Source organism: Microcebus murinus, chromosome 20 (assembly GCF_040939455.1).
Source record: "Microcebus murinus isolate Inina chromosome 20, M.murinus_Inina_mat1.0, whole genome shotgun sequence".
Taxonomy (NCBI): Eukaryota; Metazoa; Chordata; class Mammalia; order Primates; family Cheirogaleidae; genus Microcebus; species Microcebus murinus.
Genome location: NC_134123.1, coordinates 40,429,389 through 40,450,328, shown reverse-complemented (window position 1 = coordinate 40,450,328; position 20,940 = coordinate 40,429,389). Strand labels below are relative to the sequence as shown.

The 20,940-nt window shown below is 63.8% G+C and overlaps 5 pseudogenes; all 5 read left to right on the top strand.

The window, feature by feature from the left end:
* Positions 1-3,397: 3,397 nt before the first annotated feature.
* LOC142862947 (uncharacterized) lies at positions 3,398-3,516 on the top strand (annotated as a pseudogene).
* A 3,397-nt stretch (positions 3,517-6,913) lies between these two features.
* Positions 6,914-7,032, top strand: LOC142862877 (uncharacterized; annotated as a pseudogene).
* A 3,397-nt stretch (positions 7,033-10,429) lies between these two features.
* Positions 10,430-10,548, top strand: LOC142862734 (uncharacterized; annotated as a pseudogene).
* Positions 10,549-13,952: 3,404 nt separating this feature from the next.
* Positions 13,953-14,071, top strand: LOC142862876 (uncharacterized; annotated as a pseudogene).
* Positions 14,072-17,468: 3,397 nt separating this feature from the next.
* LOC142862853 (uncharacterized) lies at positions 17,469-17,587 on the top strand (annotated as a pseudogene).
* The last annotated feature ends 3,353 nt before the right edge of the window (positions 17,588-20,940 follow it).

Here is a 20,940-nt window from a genome sequence, read left to right as displayed (position 1 = left end):
TTTGTTTTTTTTGTTTTTTGCCTCTTGTTCTGTCCCCTTTCTGGGAGCGCGGCGGCGGTCCGGGGGATCACCCCCACCCTCAGCGCCCGTCGCGGTGCCTGGCGCCCCAGCCCGCACCGTGGGGCCTCCTCTTGTCCCGAGCCGTGACACCGCCGCCACGCGGCAGCATGCGTGGCATCTGGACTGTCAGGTGTCAGACCAAAGGTCTGGTCTGTGGGAACCGACACGCTGGAGGAAACCTTGAGAGGCTGAGAGGGGAGGGAGTTCCAGGAGAATTCCAGGACGTCATTTTGAGCGAGTATGTGACCAGAACTCGTCCCGTTGCTTTTGGGGTTCTACGGGCTACACGTAGGAATCTTTGGTGGTGGCACTGGATGTTGGGGGATCCGGAGTCACACGCAGACCTGCTCCACAGGCCTCATTTTACTTTTCTTTTCGGATTCATTTTCTGAAAAGGTGTCTCTTATCTCTATGATTACATTTCCTTTTCTCTCTCTCTCCGAGCAGATCATGGGAGTCCACGTATTGAGGTGACATGTATTGCCCGTGCCCCCCTCCCCCCCGTTTTCTGATTCATTTATTTCTCATTTTCTCCCAGCGTATGGTGGGGGTACCAATGTTAAGGTCAGCTGCATCGCCCTGTCCCCGCCTCCCCCCTCGGGTCAGAGCTTCAAGTGCGCCCATGCCCCGGTTGGTGCGCACCCACCCCATTCCTAATGGATGTGCACGCCCATCCCCTCCCCACGCCCGCCCGACACCCACCCGATGAAGGCGATTCCTCTGTGTCCACTTAGGTGTCCATCGGTTCCTACCAATCTGCCGGCGAGCGCGCGCACGTGGCGCTCTTGTGTCCGTTCTTGGGACACTTGGCTTACTGGAACGGGTTCCAGCTCTGGCCGGGAGAACACGAGAGGTGCCCTCTCACCGCTGTTCCTCATAGCTGAACGGCACTCCGTGGTGTCCACGCGCCACATTTCATTAATGCACCCGTGGATCGATGGGCACTCGGGGCGCTTCCACATCTTTGCGATTGTGAATGGCGCCCTAACTGTAACCCTGACCCCTACCCAGCCCAGTCTCCTCTGCCCCAGCCTGAGGCGCTCCTCCCCCGCCAGGCCCGTCACTGTCCTGGTCCCCTGCCTGACCGGCTCCTTCCCGCCCGGCCTGTCACCGTCCTCTGCCCCTGCGTGACACGCTCCTCCCCGCCCGGCCCATCACCTTGGCCCCTGCCTGACTCGCTCCTCCCCACCTCGGGCTCCTCCGTCGCCTGGGCCTTCCAAGGGCTTGGTGTGGACGCTGCTTCCAGGAAGCCCTCCAGGAACCCGGCAGCAGGGCGGCCGCAGCAGTCTCGCGCGGGGCACGTGCCCCCACTGTGCCGCGGGGGCCCAGCCTGGTGTCTTCTCTGAGGCCCTGCGGCTGCCGCTCCCCGCGAGGGGAGAGCCGTGGAGGTGGGGACCGCCTCCTGGTGGGGACGTACACCCAGCTCTCCGCCGCGTCGGATTCCGGGGCTCTCTGTCCTGCCTGCCCGGAGGCCCAGCTGGCCTGCGGGTCCTTAGAGTGGCAGAAACGTCCTCAAGCTGATATTGCCAGTCAGGTGGGTGTCTGCACTTTTGTGCCGGGCACCCCGGGGAGGCCCAGGGGCTGGCTGGACAACGCGGCCTGCTGGGGGTCGGGGGTGCGCTTTGGAGGAGCAACCGATGCCCTTTGGACTTTGCTAGCAGCGTCTGAGGTGTCTCTGAGCCCTGCTCCATGTCGGGGAGAGGAGGAGGAGCAGGAGGAGGAGGAGGAGGAGGAGGAGGTGGCAGGGGCCGTGACCTACAGTCGTGTTCCCGGGGTGGCACGGCATGTGGCTTCTTCCACAGGCTGCTTGGCCTGGGCTCCCTGCACCTGGGCCTTTGGAGGACTGGCCCTGTTCTTGCCGACACTTCCTGCAGGGACCCAGAGCTGGGAGGTTGCATCTCCCAGACCTGGGTCGGGCAGAGCCCCAGCGGGCCATGCCCACAACCTCTCTCAGCACGGGTCCCCCAGAAGGCTTCTTTGGGACCAGGATTCTCTTGCGGGTGACTGTTTAAGGTCTGGCCCCTGGGTGGAGGGGCACCAGGAGTAGAGGAGCAGGAAGGGGAAGGGGGTGGCCAGGCGAGGGGACACTTTGAGGCCAAGTCCAAGCTTCAGCCTGATCCTCCTGGGAACCCCGGGGTGTACATCACACCTCCTGGTTGTCCTGCTCTGAGACCGGGACCCGGGCTTCGCATTTTCACAGCAGCCAGTCGTGGGCTGAGGACACCTGGGGCGTTGGGAACTCCCTGGCTTCTCCTTGGTTTAACATCTGAGCTGCTTGTGAATCGTGCCGCCACACACGCCCGAGTGCAGGTGTCTTCTGCACAGACTGCGGGCCTCGCTCTTCTGAATGCCGCTAGCTCGCCACCCACCCACGGGTGAACCTGGTCAGGGTACTTTCTCTAAGGAGCAGACTCTGACCCCGGCGGGCTACCGGTGTTTTCATTTGCTCCTTTCTTTCTTCCATTTCGGGAAAGGCTTCCTTACTGGGTTTGGAAATCTCCTGTGCCTTTCCTCGCCTATTCTGTCAGCTTTAAATTTCTCTTTCAGTTGCCACCCTCACAGATGTATTAGGAAACTCTTTTCGGAGCATTCATTAGTGAAATGACCCAGATGAAGCTCGAATCCAATAGCTCATCGCCGATTTTTAGCAAGTCCACACCCCGGGGTGGTTGGGGTCCAATCCACCCCGGGCCAGGCCCAGGCCCCTTGGACCGGGCCAGAGAAGGACACAGAGCAGGGTCCGGCCCCCACGGTAGCGGTGCCCGCAGTTCTCCAAGGGCTTGGGGGTTTTCCAGAGGGAGGAGACAGAGGGGATTGATTTCTTCAGAGCCCCCCAAACCACCCCACCCCACCCCACCCCACCCCACCCCACCCCACCCATGGGACACATCCCGAGAGACGCCCCTACACTCGCTCCCCTCCCCCATGCGCTGTGCCCCAGCCCTGGCCCTGGGGAATAGGCGGCAGCCCACGCACAGGGCGGGGGGCACAGCTGAAAGGGTTTGTGGGGGAGGGCGGCCCCTGGCTGGGGGCAAAGGTCGAGCGCCCCGCGCGCGCGTGCGCAGTCAGCAGCGGCGGCGCGCTGGGGGTGGGGGGCGGGTAGGTGAAGGAGGCGAGGCGAGGAGAGGAGGGGGGCTGGAAGGTCTCCACCTTGGCGGGTCCACCCGTGGAGGCCCATCTCGCGCGCGCGCGCACGCGTGTGTGTGTGTGTGTGTGTGGACAGCCCCCCACGCCGCCCCGCCCCTCTCCCCAGTCCCGCGGAGCCCGCCGGACCCGGCCGGCGAGGGGAAGCGCAGAGAGGCTCGGCTTCTTGAGCGGGGCAGGGGCGCCCTCCACCGTCTCCGGCCAAGCCGGCCTGAACGCGCCCGGTCTAGTCTGATCTCCGAAGCTAAGCAGGGTGGGGCCTGGTTAGTACTTGGATGGGAGCCCGCCCGGGAATACCGGGTGCTGTAGGCTTTTGTTTTTTTTGTTTTTTGCCTCTTGTTCTGTCCCCTTTCTGGGAGCGCGGCGGCGGTCCGGGGGATCACCCCCACCCTCAGCGCCCGTCGCGGTGCCTGGCGCCCCAGCCCGCACCGTGGGGCCTCCTCTTGTCCCGAGCCGTGACACCGCCGCCACGCGGCAGCATGCGTGGCATCTGGACTGTCAGGTGTCAGACCAAAGGTCTGGTCTGTGGGAACCGACACGCTGGAGGAAACCTTGAGAGGCTGAGAGGGGAGGGAGTTCCAGGAGAATTCCAGGACGTCATTTTGAGCGAGTATGTGACCAGAACTCGTCCCGTTGCTTTTGGGGTTCTACGGGCTACACGTAGGAATCTTTGGTGGTGGCACTGGATGTTGGGGGATCCGGAGTCACACGCAGACCTGCTCCACAGGCCTCATTTTACTTTTCTTTTCGGATTCATTTTCTGAAAAGGTGTCTCTTATCTCTATGATTACATTTCCTTTTCTCTCTCTCTCCGAGCAGATCATGGGAGTCCACGTATTGAGGTGACATGTATTGCCCGTGCCCCCCTCCCCCCCGTTTTCTGATTCATTTATTTCTCATTTTCTCCCAGCGTATGGTGGGGGTACCAATGTTAAGGTCAGCTGCATCGCCCTGTCCCCGCCTCCCCCCTCGGGTCAGAGCTTCAAGTGCGCCCATGCCCCGGTTGGTGCGCACCCACCCCATTCCTAATGGATGTGCACGCCCATCCCCTCCCCACGCCCGCCCGACACCCACCCGATGAAGGCGATTCCTCTGTGTCCACTTAGGTGTCCATCGGTTCCTACCAATCTGCCGGCGAGCGCGCGCACGTGGCGCTCTTGTGTCCGTTCTTGGGACACTTGGCTTACTGGAACGGGTTCCAGCTCTGGCCGGGAGAACACGAGAGGTGCCCTCTCACCGCTGTTCCTCATAGCTGAACGGCACTCCGTGGTGTCCACGCGCCACATTTCATTAATGCACCCGTGGATCGATGGGCACTCGGGGCGCTTCCACATCTTTGCGATTGTGAATGGCGCCCTAACTGTAACCCTGACCCCTACCCAGCCCAGTCTCCTCTGCCCCAGCCTGAGGCGCTCCTCCCCCGCCAGGCCCGTCACTGTCCTGGTCCCCTGCCTGACCGGCTCCTTCCCGCCCGGCCTGTCACCGTCCTCTGCCCCTGCGTGACACGCTCCTCCCCGCCCGGCCCATCACCTTGGCCCCTGCCTGACTCGCTCCTCCCCACCTCGGGCTCCTCCGTCGCCTGGGCCTTCCAAGGGCTTGGTGTGGACGCTGCTTCCAGGAAGCCCTCCAGGAACCCGGCAGCAGGGCGGCCGCAGCAGTCTCGCGCGGGGCACGTGCCCCCACTGTGCCGCGGGGGCCCAGCCTGGTGTCTTCTCTGAGGCCCTGCGGCTGCCGCTCCCCGCGAGGGGAGAGCCGTGGAGGTGGGGACCGCCTCCTGGTGGGGACGTACACCCAGCTCTCCGCCGCGTCGGATTCCGGGGCTCTCTGTCCTGCCTGCCCGGAGGCCCAGCTGGCCTGCGGGTCCTTAGAGTGGCAGAAACGTCCTCAAGCTGATATTGCCAGTCAGGTGGGTGTCTGCACTTTTGTGCCGGGCACCCCGGGGAGGCCCAGGGGCTGGCTGGACAACGCGGCCTGCTGGGGGTCGGGGGTGCGCTTTGGAGGAGCAACCGATGCCCTTTGGACTTTGCTAGCAGCGTCTGAGGTGTCTCTGAGCCCTGCTCCATGTCGGGGAGAGGAGGAGGAGCAGGAGGAGGAGGAGGAGGAGGAGGAGGTGGCAGGGGCCGTGACCTACAGTCGTGTTCCCGGGGTGGCACGGCATGTGGCTTCTTCCACAGGCTGCTTGGCCTGGGCTCCCTGCACCTGGGCCTTTGGAGGACTGGCCCTGTTCTTGCCGACACTTCCTGCAGGGACCCAGAGCTGGGAGGTTGCATCTCCCAGACCTGGGTCGGGCAGAGCCCCAGCGGGCCATGCCCACAACCTCTCTCAGCACGGGTCCCCCAGAAGGCTTCTTTGGGACCAGGATTCTCTTGCGGGTGACTGTTTAAGGTCTGGCCCCTGGGTGGAGGGGCACCAGGAGTAGAGGAGCAGGAAGGGGAAGGGGGTGGCCAGGCGAGGGGACACTTTGAGGCCAAGTCCAAGCTTCAGCCTGATCCTCCTGGGAACCCCGGGGTGTACATCACACCTCCTGGTTGTCCTGCTCTGAGACCGGGACCCGGGCTTCGCATTTTCACAGCAGCCAGTCGTGGGCTGAGGACACCTGGGGCGTTGGGAACTCCCTGGCTTCTCCTTGGTTTAACATCTGAGCTGCTTGTGAATCGTGCCGCCACACACGCCCGAGTGCAGGTGTCTTCTGCACAGACTGCGGGCCTCGCTCTTCTGAATGCCGCTAGCTCGCCACCCACCCACGGGTGAACCTGGTCAGGGTACTTTCTCTAAGGAGCAGACTCTGACCCCGGCGGGCTACCGGTGTTTTCATTTGCTCCTTTCTTTCTTCCATTTCGGGAAAGGCTTCCTTACTGGGTTTGGAAATCTCCTGTGCCTTTCCTCGCCTATTCTGTCAGCTTTAAATTTCTCTTTCAGTTGCCACCCTCACAGATGTATTAGGAAACTCTTTTCGGAGCATTCATTAGTGAAATGACCCAGATGAAGCTCGAATCCAATAGCTCATCGCCGATTTTTAGCAAGTCCACACCCCGGGGTGGTTGGGGTCCAATCCACCCCGGGCCAGGCCCAGGCCCCTTGGACCGGGCCAGAGAAGGACACAGAGCAGGGTCCGGCCCCCACGGTAGCGGTGCCCGCAGTTCTCCAAGGGCTTGGGGGTTTTCCAGAGGGAGGAGACAGAGGGGATTGATTTCTTCAGAGCCCCCCAAACCACCCCACCCCACCCCACCCCACCCCACCCCACCCCACCCATGGGACACATCCCGAGAGACGCCCCTACACTCGCTCCCCTCCCCCATGCGCTGTGCCCCAGCCCTGGCCCTGGGGAATAGGCGGCAGCCCACGCACAGGGCGGGGGGCACAGCTGAAAGGGTTTGTGGGGGAGGGCGGCCCCTGGCTGGGGGCAAAGGTCGAGCGCCCCGCGCGCGCGTGCGCAGTCAGCAGCGGCGGCGCGCTGGGGGTGGGGGGCGGGTAGGTGAAGGAGGCGAGGCGAGGAGAGGAGGGGGGCTGGAAGGTCTCCACCTTGGCGGGTCCACCCGTGGAGGCCCATCTCGCGCGCGCGCGCACGCGTGTGTGTGTGTGTGTGTGTGGACAGCCCCCCACGCCGCCCCGCCCCTCTCCCCAGTCCCGCGGAGCCCGCCGGACCCGGCCGGCGAGGGGAAGCGCAGAGAGGCTCGGCTTCTTGAGCGGGGCAGGGGCGCCCTCCACCGTCTCCGGCCAAGCCGGCCTGAACGCGCCCGGTCTCGTCTGATCTCCGAAGCTAAGCAGGGTGGGGCCTGGTTAGTACTTGGATGGGAGCCCGCCCGGGAATACCGGGTGCCGTAGGCTTTTGTTTTTTTTGTTTTTTGCCTCTTGTTCTGTCCCCTTTCTGGGAGCGCGGCGGCGGTCCGGGGGATCACCCCCACCCTCAGCGCCCGTCGCGGTGCCTGGCGCCCCAGCCCGCACCGTGGGGCCTCCTCTTGTCCCGAGCCGTGACACCGCCGCCACGCGGCAGCATGCGTGGCATCTGGACTGTCAGGTGTCAGACCAAAGGTCTGGTCTGTGGGAACCGACACGCTGGAGGAAACCTTGAGAGGCTGAGAGGGGAGGGAGTTCCAGGAGAATTCCAGGACGTCATTTTGAGCGAGTATGTGACCAGAACTCGTCCCGTTGCTTTTGGGGTTCTACGGGCTACACGTAGGAATCTTTGGTGGTGGCACTGGATGTTGGGGGATCCGGAGTCACACGCAGACCTGCTCCACAGGCCTCATTTTACTTTTCTTTTCGGATTCATTTTCTGAAAAGGTGTCTCTTATCTCTATGATTACATTTCCTTTTCTCTCTCTCTCCGAGCAGATCATGGGAGTCCACGTATTGAGGTGACATGTATTGCCCGTGCCCCCCTCCCCCCCGTTTTCTGATTCATTTATTTCTCATTTTCTCCCAGCGTATGGTGGGGGTACCAATGTTAAGGTCAGCTGCATCGCCCTGTCCCCGCCTCCCCCCTCGGGTCAGAGCTTCAAGTGCGCCCATGCCCCGGTTGGTGCGCACCCACCCCATTCCTAATGGATGTGCACGCCCATCCCCTCCCCACGCCCGCCCGACACCCACCCGATGAAGGCGATTCCTCTGTGTCCACTTAGGTGTCCATCGGTTCCTACCAATCTGCCGGCGAGCGCGCGCACGTGGCGCTCTTGTGTCCGTTCTTGGGACACTTGGCTTACTGGAACGGGTTCCAGCTCTGGCCGGGAGAACACGAGAGGTGCCCTCTCACCGCTGTTCCTCATAGCTGAACGGCACTCCGTGGTGTCCACGCGCCACATTTCATTAATGCACCCGTGGATCGATGGGCACTCGGGGCGCTTCCACATCTTTGCGATTGTGAATGGCGCCCTAACTGTAACCCTGACCCCTACCCAGCCCAGTCTCCTCTGCCCCAGCCTGAGGCGCTCCTCCCCCGCCAGGCCCGTCACTGTCCTGGTCCCCTGCCTGACCGGCTCCTTCCCGCCCGGCCTGTCACCGTCCTCTGCCCCTGCGTGACACGCTCCTCCCCGCCCGGCCCATCACCTTGGCCCCTGCCTGACTCGCTCCTCCCCACCTCGGGCTCCTCCGTCGCCTGGGCCTTCCAAGGGCTTGGTGTGGACGCTGCTTCCAGGAAGCCCTCCAGGAACCCGGCAGCAGGGCGGCCGCAGCAGTCTCGCGCGGGGCACGTGCCCCCACTGTGCCGCGGGGGCCCAGCCTGGTGTCTTCTCTGAGGCCCTGCGGCTGCCGCTCCCCGCGAGGGGAGAGCCGTGGAGGTGGGGACCGCCTCCTGGTGGGGACGTACACCCAGCTCTCCGCCGCGTCGGATTCCGGGGCTCTCTGTCCTGCCTGCCCGGAGGCCCAGCTGGCCTGCGGGTCCTTAGAGTGGCAGAAACGTCCTCAAGCTGATATTGCCAGTCAGGTGGGTGTCTGCACTTTTGTGCCGGGCACCCCGGGGAGGCCCAGGGGCTGGCTGGACAACGCGGCCTGCTGGGGGTCGGGGGTGCGCTTTGGAGGAGCAACCGATGCCCTTTGGACTTTGCTAGCAGCGTCTGAGGTGTCTCTGAGCCCTGCTCCATGTCGGGGAGAGGAGGAGGAGCAGGAGGAGGAGGAGGAGGAGGAGGAGGTGGCAGGGGCCGTGACCTACAGTCGTGTTCCCGGGGTGGCACGGCATGTGGCTTCTTCCACAGGCTGCTTGGCCTGGGCTCCCTGCACCTGGGCCTTTGGAGGACTGGCCCTGTTCTTGCCGACACTTCCTGCAGGGACCCAGAGCTGGGAGGTTGCATCTCCCAGACCTGGGTCGGGCAGAGCCCCAGCGGGCCATGCCCACAACCTCTCTCAGCACGGGTCCCCCAGAAGGCTTCTTTGGGACCAGGATTCTCTTGCGGGTGACTGTTTAAGGTCTGGCCCCTGGGTGGAGGGGCACCAGGAGTAGAGGAGCAGGAAGGGGAAGGGGGTGGCCAGGCGAGGGGACACTTTGAGGCCAAGTCCAAGCTTCAGCCTGATCCTCCTGGGAACCCCGGGGTGTACATCACACCTCCTGGTTGTCCTGCTCTGAGACCGGGACCCGGGCTTCGCATTTTCACAGCAGCCAGTCGTGGGCTGAGGACACCTGGGGCGTTGGGAACTCCCTGGCTTCTCCTTGGTTTAACATCTGAGCTGCTTGTGAATCGTGCCGCCACACACGCCCGAGTGCAGGTGTCTTCTGCACAGACTGCGGGCCTCGCTCTTCTGAATGCCGCTAGCTCGCCACCCACCCACGGGTGAACCTGGTCAGGGTACTTTCTCTAAGGAGCAGACTCTGACCCCGGCGGGCTACCGGTGTTTTCATTTGCTCCTTTCTTTCTTCCATTTCGGGAAAGGCTTCCTTACTGGGTTTGGAAATCTCCTGTGCCTTTCCTCGCCTATTCTGTCAGCTTTAAATTTCTCTTTCAGTTGCCACCCTCACAGATGTATTAGGAAACTCTTTTCGGAGCATTCATTAGTGAAATGACCCAGATGAAGCTCGAATCCAATAGCTCATCGCCGATTTTTAGCAAGTCCACACCCCGGGGTGGTTGGGGTCCAATCCACCCCGGGCCAGGCCCAGGCCCCTTGGACCGGGCCAGAGAAGGACACAGAGCAGGGTCCGGCCCCCACGGTAGCGGTGCCCGCAGTTCTCCAAGGGCTTGGGGGTTTTCCAGAGGGAGGAGACAGAGGGGATTGATTTCTTCAGAGCCCCCCAAACCACCCCACCCCACCCCACCCCACCCCACCCCACCCCACCCATGGGACACATCCCGAGAGACGCCCCTACACTCGCTCCCCTCCCCCATGCGCTGTGCCCCAGCCCTGGCCCTGGGGAATAGGCGGCAGCCCACGCACAGGGCGGGGGGCACAGCTGAAAGGGTTTGTGGGGGAGGGCGGCCCCTGGCTGGGGGCAAAGGTCGAGCGCCCCGCGCGCGCGTGCGCAGTCAGCAGCGGCGGCGCGCTGGGGGTGGGGGGCGGGTAGGTGAAGGAGGCGAGGCGAGGAGAGGAGGGGGGCTGGAAGGTCTCCACCTTGGCGGGTCCACCCGTGGAGGCCCATCTCGCGCGCGCGCGCACGCGTGTGTGTGTGTGTGTGTGTGGACAGCCCCCCACGCCGCCCCGCCCCTCTCCCCAGTCCCGCGGAGCCCGCCGGACCCGGCCGGCGAGGGGAAGCGCAGAGAGGCTCGGCTTCTTGAGCGGGGCAGGGGCGCCCTCCACCGTCTCCGGCCAAGCCGGCCTGAACGCGCCCGGTCTCGTCTGATCTCCGAAGCTAAGCAGGGTCGGGCCTGGTTAGTACTTGGATGGGAGACCGCCCGGGAATACCGGGTGCCGTAGGCTTTTGTTTTTTTTGTTTTTTGCCTCTTGTTCTGTCCCCTTTCTGGGAGCGCGGCGGCGGTCCGGGGGATCACCCCCACCCTCAGCGCCCGTCGCGGTGCCTGGCGCCCCAGCCCGCACCGTGGGGCCTCCTCTTGTCCCGAGCCGTGACACCGCCGCCACGCGGCAGCATGCGTGGCATCTGGACTGTCAGGTGTCAGACCAAAGGTCTGGTCTGTGGGAACCGACACGCTGGAGGAAACCTTGAGAGGCTGAGAGGGGAGGGAGTTCCAGGAGAATTCCAGGACGTCATTTTGAGCGAGTATGTGACCAGAACTCGTCCCGTTGCTTTTGGGGTTCTACGGGCTACACGTAGGAATCTTTGGTGGTGGCACTGGATGTTGGGGGATCCGGAGTCACACGCAGACCTGCTCCACAGGCCTCATTTTACTTTTCTTTTCGGATTCATTTTCTGAAAAGGTGTCTCTTATCTCTATGATTACATTTCCTTTTCTCTCTCTCTCCGAGCAGATCATGGGAGTCCACGTATTGAGGTGACATGTATTGCCCGTGCCCCCCTCCCCCCCGTTTTCTGATTCATTTATTTCTCATTTTCTCCCAGCGTATGGTGGGGGTACCAATGTTAAGGTCAGCTGCATCGCCCTGTCCCCGCCTCCCCCCTCGGGTCAGAGCTTCAAGTGCGCCCATGCCCCGGTTGGTGCGCACCCACCCCATTCCTAATGGATGTGCACGCCCATCCCCTCCCCACGCCCGCCCGACACCCACCCGATGAAGGCGATTCCTCTGTGTCCACTTAGGTGTCCATCGGTTCCTACCAATCTGCCGGCGAGCGCGCGCACGTGGCGCTCTTGTGTCCGTTCTTGGGACACTTGGCTTACTGGAACGGGTTCCAGCTCTGGCCGGGAGAACACGAGAGGTGCCCTCTCACCGCTGTTCCTCATAGCTGAACGGCACTCCGTGGTGTCCACGCGCCACATTTCATTAATGCACCCGTGGATCGATGGGCACTCGGGGCGCTTCCACATCTTTGCGATTGTGAATGGCGCCCTAACTGTAACCCTGACCCCTACCCAGCCCAGTCTCCTCTGCCCCAGCCTGAGGCGCTCCTCCCCCGCCAGGCCCGTCACTGTCCTGGTCCCCTGCCTGACCGGCTCCTTCCCGCCCGGCCTGTCACCGTCCTCTGCCCCTGCGTGACACGCTCCTCCCCGCCCGGCCCATCACCTTGGCCCCTGCCTGACTCGCTCCTCCCCACCTCGGGCTCCTCCGTCGCCTGGGCCTTCCAAGGGCTTGGTGTGGACGCTGCTTCCAGGAAGCCCTCCAGGAACCCGGCAGCAGGGCGGCCGCAGCAGTCTCGCGCGGGGCACGTGCCCCCACTGTGCCGCGGGGGCCCAGCCTGGTGTCTTCTCTGAGGCCCTGCGGCTGCCGCTCCCCGCGAGGGGAGAGCCGTGGAGGTGGGGACCGCCTCCTGGTGGGGACGTACACCCAGCTCTCCGCCGCGTCGGATTCCGGGGCTCTCTGTCCTGCCTGCCCGGAGGCCCAGCTGGCCTGCGGGTCCTTAGAGTGGCAGAAACGTCCTCAAGCTGATATTGCCAGTCAGGTGGGTGTCTGCACTTTTGTGCCGGGCACCCCGGGGAGGCCCAGGGGCTGGCTGGACAACGCGGCCTGCTGGGGGTCGGGGGTGCGCTTTGGAGGAGCAACCGATGCCCTTTGGACTTTGCTAGCAGCGTCTGAGGTGTCTCTGAGCCCTGCTCCATGTCGGGGAGAGGAGGAGGAGCAGGAGGAGGAGGAGGAGGAGGAGGAGGTGGCAGGGGCCGTGACCTACAGTCGTGTTCCCGGGGTGGCACGGCATGTGGCTTCTTCCACAGGCTGCTTGGCCTGGGCTCCCTGCACCTGGGCCTTTGGAGGACTGGCCCTGTTCTTGCCGACACTTCCTGCAGGGACCCAGAGCTGGGAGGTTGCATCTCCCAGACCTGCGTCGGGCAGAGCCCCAGCGGGCCATGCCCACAACCTCTCTCAGCACGGGTCCCCCAGAAGGCTTCTTTGGGACCAGGATTCTCTTGCGGGTGACTGTTTAAGGTCTGGCCCCTGGGTGGAGGGGCACCAGGAGTAGAGGAGCAGGAAGGGGAAGGGGGTGGCCAGGCGAGGGGACACTTTGAGGCCAAGTCCAAGCTTCAGCCTGATCCTCCTGGGAACCCCGGGGTGTACATCACACCTCCTGGTTGTCCTGCTCTGAGACCGGGACCCGGGCTTCGCATTTTCACAGCAGCCAGTCGTGGGCTGAGGACACCTGGGGCGTTGGGAACTCCCTGGCTTCTCCTTGGTTTAACATCTGAGCTGCTTGTGAATCGAGCCGCCACACACGCCCGAGTGCAGGTGTCTTCTGCACAGACTGTGGGCCTCGCTCTTCTGAATGCCGCTAGCTCGCCACCCACCCACGGGTGAACCTGGTCAGGGTACTTTCTCTAATGAGCAGACTCTGACCCCGGCGGGCTACCGGTGTTTTCATTTGCTCCTTTCTTTCTTCCATTTCGGGAAAGGCTTCCTTACTGGGTTTGGAAATCTCCTGTGCCTTTCCTCGCCTATTCTGTCAGCTTTAAATTTCTCTTTCAGTTGCCACCCTCACAGATGTATTAGGAAACTCTTTTCGGTGCATTCATTAGTGAAATGACCCAGATGAAGCTCGAATCCAATAGCTAATCGCCGATTTTTAGCAAGTCCACACCCCGGGGTGGTTGGGGTCCAATCCACCCCGGGCCAGGCCCAGGCCCCTTGGACCGGGCCAGAGAAGGACACAGAGCAGGGTCCGGCCCCCACGGTAGCGGTGCCCGCAGTTCTCCAAGGGCTTGGGGGTTTTCCAGAGGGAGGAGACAGAGGGGATTGATTTCTTCAGAGCCCCCCAAACCACCCCACCCCACCCCACCCCACCCCACCCCACCCCACCCATGGGACACATCCCGAGAGACGCCCCTACACTCGCTCCCCTCCCCCATGCGCTGTGCCCCAGCCCTGGCCCTGGGGAATAGGCGGCAGCCCACGCACAGGGCGGGGGGCACAGCTGAAAGGGTTTGTGGGGGAGGGCGGCCCCTGGCTGGGGGCAAAGGTCGAGCGCCCCGCGCGCGCGTGCGCAGTCAGCAGCGGCGGCGCGCTGGGGGTGGGGGGCGGGTAGGTGAAGGAGGCGAGGCGAGGAGAGGAGGGGGGCTGGAAGGTCTCCACCTTGGCGGGTCCACCCGTGGAGGCCCATCTCGCGCGCGCGCGCACGCGTGTGTGTGTGTGTGTGTGTGTGTGTGTGGACAGCCCCCACGCCGCCCCGCCCCTCTCCCCAGTCCCGCGGAGCCCGCCGGACCCGGCCGGCGAGGGGAAGCGCAGAGAGGCTCGGCTTCTTGAGCGGGGCAGGGGCGCCCTCCACCGTCTCCGGCCAAGCCGGCCTGAACGCGCCCGGTCTCGTCTGATCTCCGAAGCTAAGCAGGGTGGGGCCTGGTTAGTACTTGGATGGGAGCCCGCCCGGGAATACCGGGTGCCGTAGGCTTTTGTTTTTTTTGTTTTTTGCCTCTTGTTCTGTCCCCTTTCTGGGAGCGCGGCGGCGGTCCGGGGGATCACCCCCACCCTCAGCGCCCGTCGCGGTGCCTGGCGCCCCAGCCCGCACCGTGGGGCCTCCTCTTGTCCCGAGCCGTGACACCGCCGCCACGCGGCAGCATGCGTGGCATCTGGACTGTCAGGTGTCAGACCAAAGGTCTGGTCTGTGGGAACCGACACGCTGGAGGAAACCTTGAGAGGCTGAGAGGGGAGGGAGTTCCAGGAGAATTCCAGGACGTCATTTTGAGCGAGTATGTGACCAGAACTCGTCCCGTTGCTTTTGGGGTTCTACGGGCTACACGTAGGAATCTTTGGTGGTGGCACTGGATGTTGGGGGATCCGGAGTCACACGCAGACCTGCTCCACAGGCCTCATTTTACTTTTCTTTTCGGATTCATTTTCTGAAAAGGTGTCTCTTATCTCTATGATTACATTTCCTTTTCTCTCTCTCTCCGAGCAGATCATGGGAGTCCACGTATTGAGGTGACATGTATTGCCCGTGCCCCCCTCCCCCCCGTTTTCTGATTCATTTATTTCTCATTTTCTCCCAGCGTATGGTGGGGGTACCAATGTTAAGGTCAGCTGCATCGCCCTGTCCCCGCCTCCCCCCTCGGGTCAGAGCTTCAAGTGCGCCCATGCCCCGGTTGGTGCGCACCCACCCCATTCCTAATGGATGTGCACGCCCATCCCCTCCCCACGCCCGCCCGACACCCACCCGATGAAGGCGATTCCTCTGTGTCCACTTAGGTGTCCATCGGTTCCTACCAATCTGCCGGCGAGCGCGCGCACGTGGCGCTCTTGTGTCCGTTCTTGGGACACTTGGCTTACTGGAACGGGTTCCAGCTCTGGCCGGGAGAACACGAGAGGTGCCCTCTCACCGCTGTTCCTCATAGCTGAACGGCACTCCGTGGTGTCCACGCGCCACATTTCATTAATGCACCCGTGGATCGATGGGCACTCGGGGCGCTTCCACATCTTTGCGATTGTGAATGGCGCCCTAACTGTAACCCTGACCCCTACCCAGCCCAGTCTCCTCTGCCCCAGCCTGAGGCGCTCCTCCCCCGCCAGGCCCGTCACTGTCCTGGTCCCCTGCCTGACCGGCTCCTTCCCGCCCGGCCTGTCACCGTCCTCTGCCCCTGCGTGACACGCTCCTCCCCGCCCGGCCCATCACCTTGGCCCCTGCCTGACTCGCTCCTCCCCACCTCGGGCTCCTCCGTCGCCTGGGCCTTCCAAGGGCTTGGTGTGGACGCTGCTTCCAGGAAGCCCTCCAGGAACCCGGCAGCAGGGCGGCCGCAGCAGTCTCGCGCGGGGCACGTGCCCCCACTGTGCCGCGGGGGCCCAGCCTGGTGTCTTCTCTGAGGCCCTGCGGCTGCCGCTCCCCGCGAGGGGAGAGCCGTGGAGGTGGGGACCGCCTCCTGGTGGGGACGTACACCCAGCTCTCCGCCGCGTCGGATTCCGGGGCTCTCTGTCCTGCCTGCCCGGAGGCCCAGCTGGCCTGCGGGTCCTTAGAGTGGCAGAAACGTCCTCAAGCTGATATTGCCAGTCAGGTGGGTGTCTGCACTTTTGTGCCGGGCACCCCGGGGAGGCCCAGGGGCTGGCTGGACAACGCGGCCTGCTGGGGGTCGGGGGTGCGCTTTGGAGGAGCAACCGATGCCCTTTGGACTTTGCTAGCAGCGTCTGAGGTGTCTCTGAGCCCTGCTCCATGTCGGGGAGAGGAGGAGGAGCAGGAGGAGGAGGAGGAGGAGGAGGAGGTGGCAGGGGCCGTGACCTACAGTCGTGTTCCCGGGGTGGCACGGCATGTGGCTTCTTCCACAGGCTGCTTGGCCTGGGCTCCCTGCACCTGGGCCTTTGGAGGACTGGCCCTGTTCTTGCCGACACTTCCTGCAGGGACCCAGAGCTGGGAGGTTGCATCTCCCAGACCTGGGTCGGGCAGAGCCCCAGCGGGCCATGCCCACAACCTCTCTCAGCACGGGTCCCCCAGAAGGCTTCTTTGGGACCAGGATTCTCTTGCGGGTGACTGTTTAAGGTCTGGCCCCTGGGTGGAGGGGCACCAGGAGTAGAGGAGCAGGAAGGGGAAGGGGGTGGCCAGGCGAGGGGACACTTTGAGGCCAAGTCCAAGCTTCAGCCTGATCCTCCTGGGAACCCCGGGGTGTACATCACACCTCCTGGTTGTCCTGCTCTGAGACCGGGACCCGGGCTTCGCATTTTCACAGCAGCCAGTCGTGGGCTGAGGACACCTGGGGCGTTGGGAACTCCCTGGCTTCTCCTTGGTTTAACATCTGAGCTGCTTGTGAATCGTGCCGCCACACACGCCCGAGTGCAGGTGTCTTCTGCACAGACTGCGGGCCTCGCTCTTCTGAATGCCGCTAGCTCGCCACCCACCCACGGGTGAACCTGGTCAGGGTACTTTCTCTAAGGAGCAGACTCTGACCCCGGCGGGCTACCGGTGTTTTCATTTGCTCCTTTCTTTCTTCCATTTCGGGAAAGGCTTCCTTACTGGGTTTGGAAATCTCCTGTGCCTTTCCTCGCCTATTCTGTCAGCTTTAAATTTCTCTTTCAGTTGCCACCCTCACAGATGTATTAGGAAACTCTTTTCGGAGCATTCATTAGTGAAATGACCCAGATGAAGCTCGAATCCAATAGCTCATCGCCGATTTTTAGCAAGTCCACACCCCGGGGTGGTTGGGGTCCAATCCACCCCGGGCCAGGCCCAGGCCCCTTGGACCGGGCCAGAGAAGGACACAGAGCAGGGTCCGGCCCCCACGGTAGCGGTGCCCGCAGTTCTCCAAGGGCTTGGGGGTTTTCCAGAGGGAGGAGACAGAGGGGATTGATTTCTTCAGAGCCCCCCAAACCACCCCACCCCACCCCACCCCACCCCACCCCACCCCACCCATGGGACACATCCCGAGAGACGCCCCTACACTCGCTCCCCTCCCCCATGCGCTGTGCCCCAGCCCTGGCCCTGGGGAATAGGCGGCAGCCCACGCACAGGGCGGGGGGCACAGCTGAAAGGGTTTGTGGGGGAGGGCGGCCCCTGGCTGGGGGCAAAGGTCGAGCGCCCCGCGCGCGCGTGCGCAGTCAGCAGCGGCGGCGCGCTGGGGGTGGGGGGCGGGTAGGTGAAGGAGGCGAGGCGAGGAGAGGAGGGGGGCTGGAAGGTCTCCACCTTGGCGGGTCCACCCGTGGAGGCCCATCTCGCGCGCGCGCGCACGCGTGTGTGTGTGTGTGTGTGTGGACAGCCCCCCACGCCGCCCCGCCCCTCTCCCCAGTCCCGCGGAGCCCGCCGGACCCGGCCGGCGAGGGGAAGCGCAGAGAGGCTCGGCTTCTTGAGCGGGGCAGGGGCGCCCTCCACCGTCTCCGGCCAAGCCGGCCTGAACGCGCCCGGTCTCGTCTGATCTCCGAAGCTAAGCAGGGTCGGGCCTGGTTAGTACTTGGATGGGAGCCCGCCCGGGAATACCGGGTGCCGTAGGCTTTTGTTTTTTTTGTTTTTTGCCTCTTGTTCTGTCCCCTTTCTGGGAGCGCGGCGGCGGTCCGGGGGATCACCCCCACCCTCAGCGCCCGTCGCGGTGCCTGGCGCCCCAGCCCGCACCGTGGGGCCTCCTCTTGTCCCGAGCCGTGACACCGCCGCCACGCGGCAGCATGCGTGGCATCTGGACTGTCAGGTGTCAGACCAAAGGTCTGGTCTGTGGGAACCGACACGCTGGAGGAAACCTTGAGAGGCTGAGAGGGGAGGGAGTTCCAGGAGAATTCCAGGACGTCATTTTGAGCGAGTATGTGACCAGAACTCGTCCCGTTGCTTTTGGGGTTCTACGGGCTACACGTAGGAATCTTTGGTGGTGGCACTGGATGTTGGGGGATCCGGAGTCACACGCAGACCTGCTCCACAGGCCTCATTTTACTTTTCTTTTCGGATTCATTTTCTGAAAAGGTGTCTCTTATCTCTATGATTACATTTCCTTTTCTCTCTCTCTCCGAGCAGATCATGGGAGTCCACGTATTGAGGTGACATGTATTGCCCGTGCCCCCCTCCCCCCCGTTTTCTGATTCATTTATTTCTCATTTTCTCCCAGCGTATGGTGGGGGTACCAATGTTAAGGTCAGCTGCATCGCCCTGTCCCCGCCTCCCCCCTCGGGTCAGAGCTTCAAGTGCGCCCATGCCCCGGTTGGTGCGCACCCACCCCATTCCTAATGGATGTGCACGCCCATCCCCTCCCCACGCCCGCCCGACACCCACCCGATGAAGGCGATTCCTCTGTGTCCACTTAGGTGTCCATCGGTTCCTACCAATCTGCCGGCGAGCGCGCGCACGTGGCGCTCTTGTGTCCGTTCTTGGGACACTTGGCTTACTGGAACGGGTTCCAGCTCTGGCCGGGAGAACACGAGAGGTGCCCTCTCACCGCTGTTCCTCATAGCTGAACGGCACTCCGTGGTGTCCACGCGCCACATTTCATTAATGCACCCGTGGATCGATGGGCACTCGGGGCGCTTCCACATCTTTGCGATTGTGAATGGCGCCCTAACTGTAACCCTGACCCCTACCCAGCCCAGTCTCCTCTGCCCCAGCCTGAGGCGCTCCTCCCCCGCCAGGCCCGTCACTGTCCTGGTCCCCTGCCTGACCGGCTCCTTCCCGCCCGGCCTGTCACCGTCCTCTGCCCCTGCGTGACACGCTCCTCCCCGCCCGGCCCATCACCTTGGCCCCTGCCTGACTCGCTCCTCCCCACCTCGGGCTCCTCCGTCGCCTGGGCCTTCCAAGGGCTTGGTGTGGACGCTGCTTCCAGGAAGCCCTCCAGGAACCCGGCAGCAGGGCGGCCGCAGCAGTCTCGCGCGGGGCACGTGCCCCCACTGTGCCGCGGGGGCCCAGCCTGGTGTCTTCTCTGAGGCCCTGCGGCTGCCGCTCCCCGCGAGGGGAGAGCCGTGGAGGTGGGGACCGCCTCCTGGTGGGGACGTACACCCAGCTCTCCGCCGCGTCGGATTCCGGGGCTCTCTGTCCTGCCTGCCCGGAGGCCCAGCTGGCCTGCGGGTCCTTAGAGTGGCAGAAACGTCCTCAAGCTGATATTGCCAGTCAGGTGGGTGTCTGCACTTTTGTGCCGGGCACCCCGGGGAGGCCCAGGGGCTGGCTGGACAACGCGGCCTGCTGGGGGTCGGGGGTGCGCTTTGGAGGAGCAACCGATGCCCTTTGGACTTTGCTAGCAGCGTCTGAGGTGTCTCTGAGCCCTGCTCCATGTCGGGGAGAGGAGGAGGAGCAGGAGGAGGAGGAGGAGGAGGAGGAGGTGGCAGGGGCCGTGACCTACAGTCGTGTTCCCGGGGTGGCACGGCATGTGGCTTCTTCCACAGGCTGCTTGGCCTGGGCTCCCTGCACCTGGGCCTTTGGAGGACTGGCCCTGTTCTTGCCGACACTTCCTGCAGGGACCCAGAGCTGGGAGGTTGCATCTCCCAGACCTGGGTCGGGCAGAGCCCCAGCGGGCCATGCCCACAACCTCTCTCAGCACGGGTCCCCCAGAAGGCTTCTTTGGGACCAGGATTCTCTTGCGGGTGACTGTTTAAGGTCTGGCCCCTGGGTGGAGGGGCACCAGGAGTAGAGGAGCAGGAAGGGGAAGGGGGTGGCCAGGCGAGGGGACACTTTGAGGCCAAGTCCAAGCTTCAGCCTGATCCTCCTGGGAACCCCGGGGTGTACATCACACCTCCTGGTTGTCCTGCTCTGAGACCGGGACCCGGGCTTCGCATTTTCACAGCAGCCAGTCGTGGGCTGAGGACACCTCGGGCGTTGGGAACTCCCTGGCTTCTCCTTGGTTTAACATCTGAGCTGCTTGTGAATCGTGCCGCCACACACGCCCGAGTGCAGGTGTCTTCTGCACAGACTGCGGGCCTCGCTCTTCTGAATGCCGCTAGCTCGCCACCCACCCACGGGTGAACCTGGTCAGGGTACTTTCTCTAAGGAGCAGACTCTGACCCCGGCGGGCTACCGGTGTTTTCATTTGCTCCTTTCTTTCTTCCATTTCGGGAAAGGCTTCCTTACTGGGTTTGGAAATCTCCTGTGCCTTTCCTCGCCTATTCTGTCAGCTTTAAATTTCTCTTTCAGTTGCCACCCTCACAGATGTATTAGGAAACTCTTTTCGGAGCATTCATTAGTGAAATGACCCAGATGAAGCTCGAATCCAATAGCTCATCGCCGATTTTTAGCAAGTCCACACCCCGGGGTGGTTGGGGTCCAATCCACCCCGGGCCAGGCCCAGGCCCCTTGGACCGGGCCAGAGAAGGACACAGAGCAGGGTCCGGCCCCCACGGTAGCGGTGCCCGCAGTTCTCCAAGGGCTTGGGGGTTTTCCAGAGGGAGGAGACAGAGGGGATTGATTTCTTCAGAGCCCCCCAAACCACCCCACCCCACCCCACCCCACCCCACCCCACCCCACCCATGGGACACATCCCGAGAGACGCCCCTACACTCGCTCCCCTCCCCCATGCGCTGTGCCCCAGCCCTGGCCCTGGGGAATAGGCGGCAGCCCACGCACAGGGCGGGGGGCACAGCTGAAAGGGTTTGTGGGGGAGGGCGGCCCCTGGCTGGGGGCAAAGGTCGAGCGCCCCGCGCGCGCGTGCGCAGTCAGCAGCGGCGGCGCGCTGGGGGTGGGGGGCGGGTAGGTGAAGGAGGCGAGGCGAGGAGAGGAGGGGGGCTGGAAGGTCTCCACCTTGGCGGGTCCACCCGTGGAGGCCCATCTCGCGCGCGCGCGCACGCGTGTGTGTGTGTGTGTGTGTGGACAGCCCCCCACGCCGCCCCGCCCCTCTCCCCAGTCCCGCGGAGCCCGCCGGACCCGGCCGGCGAGGGGAAGCG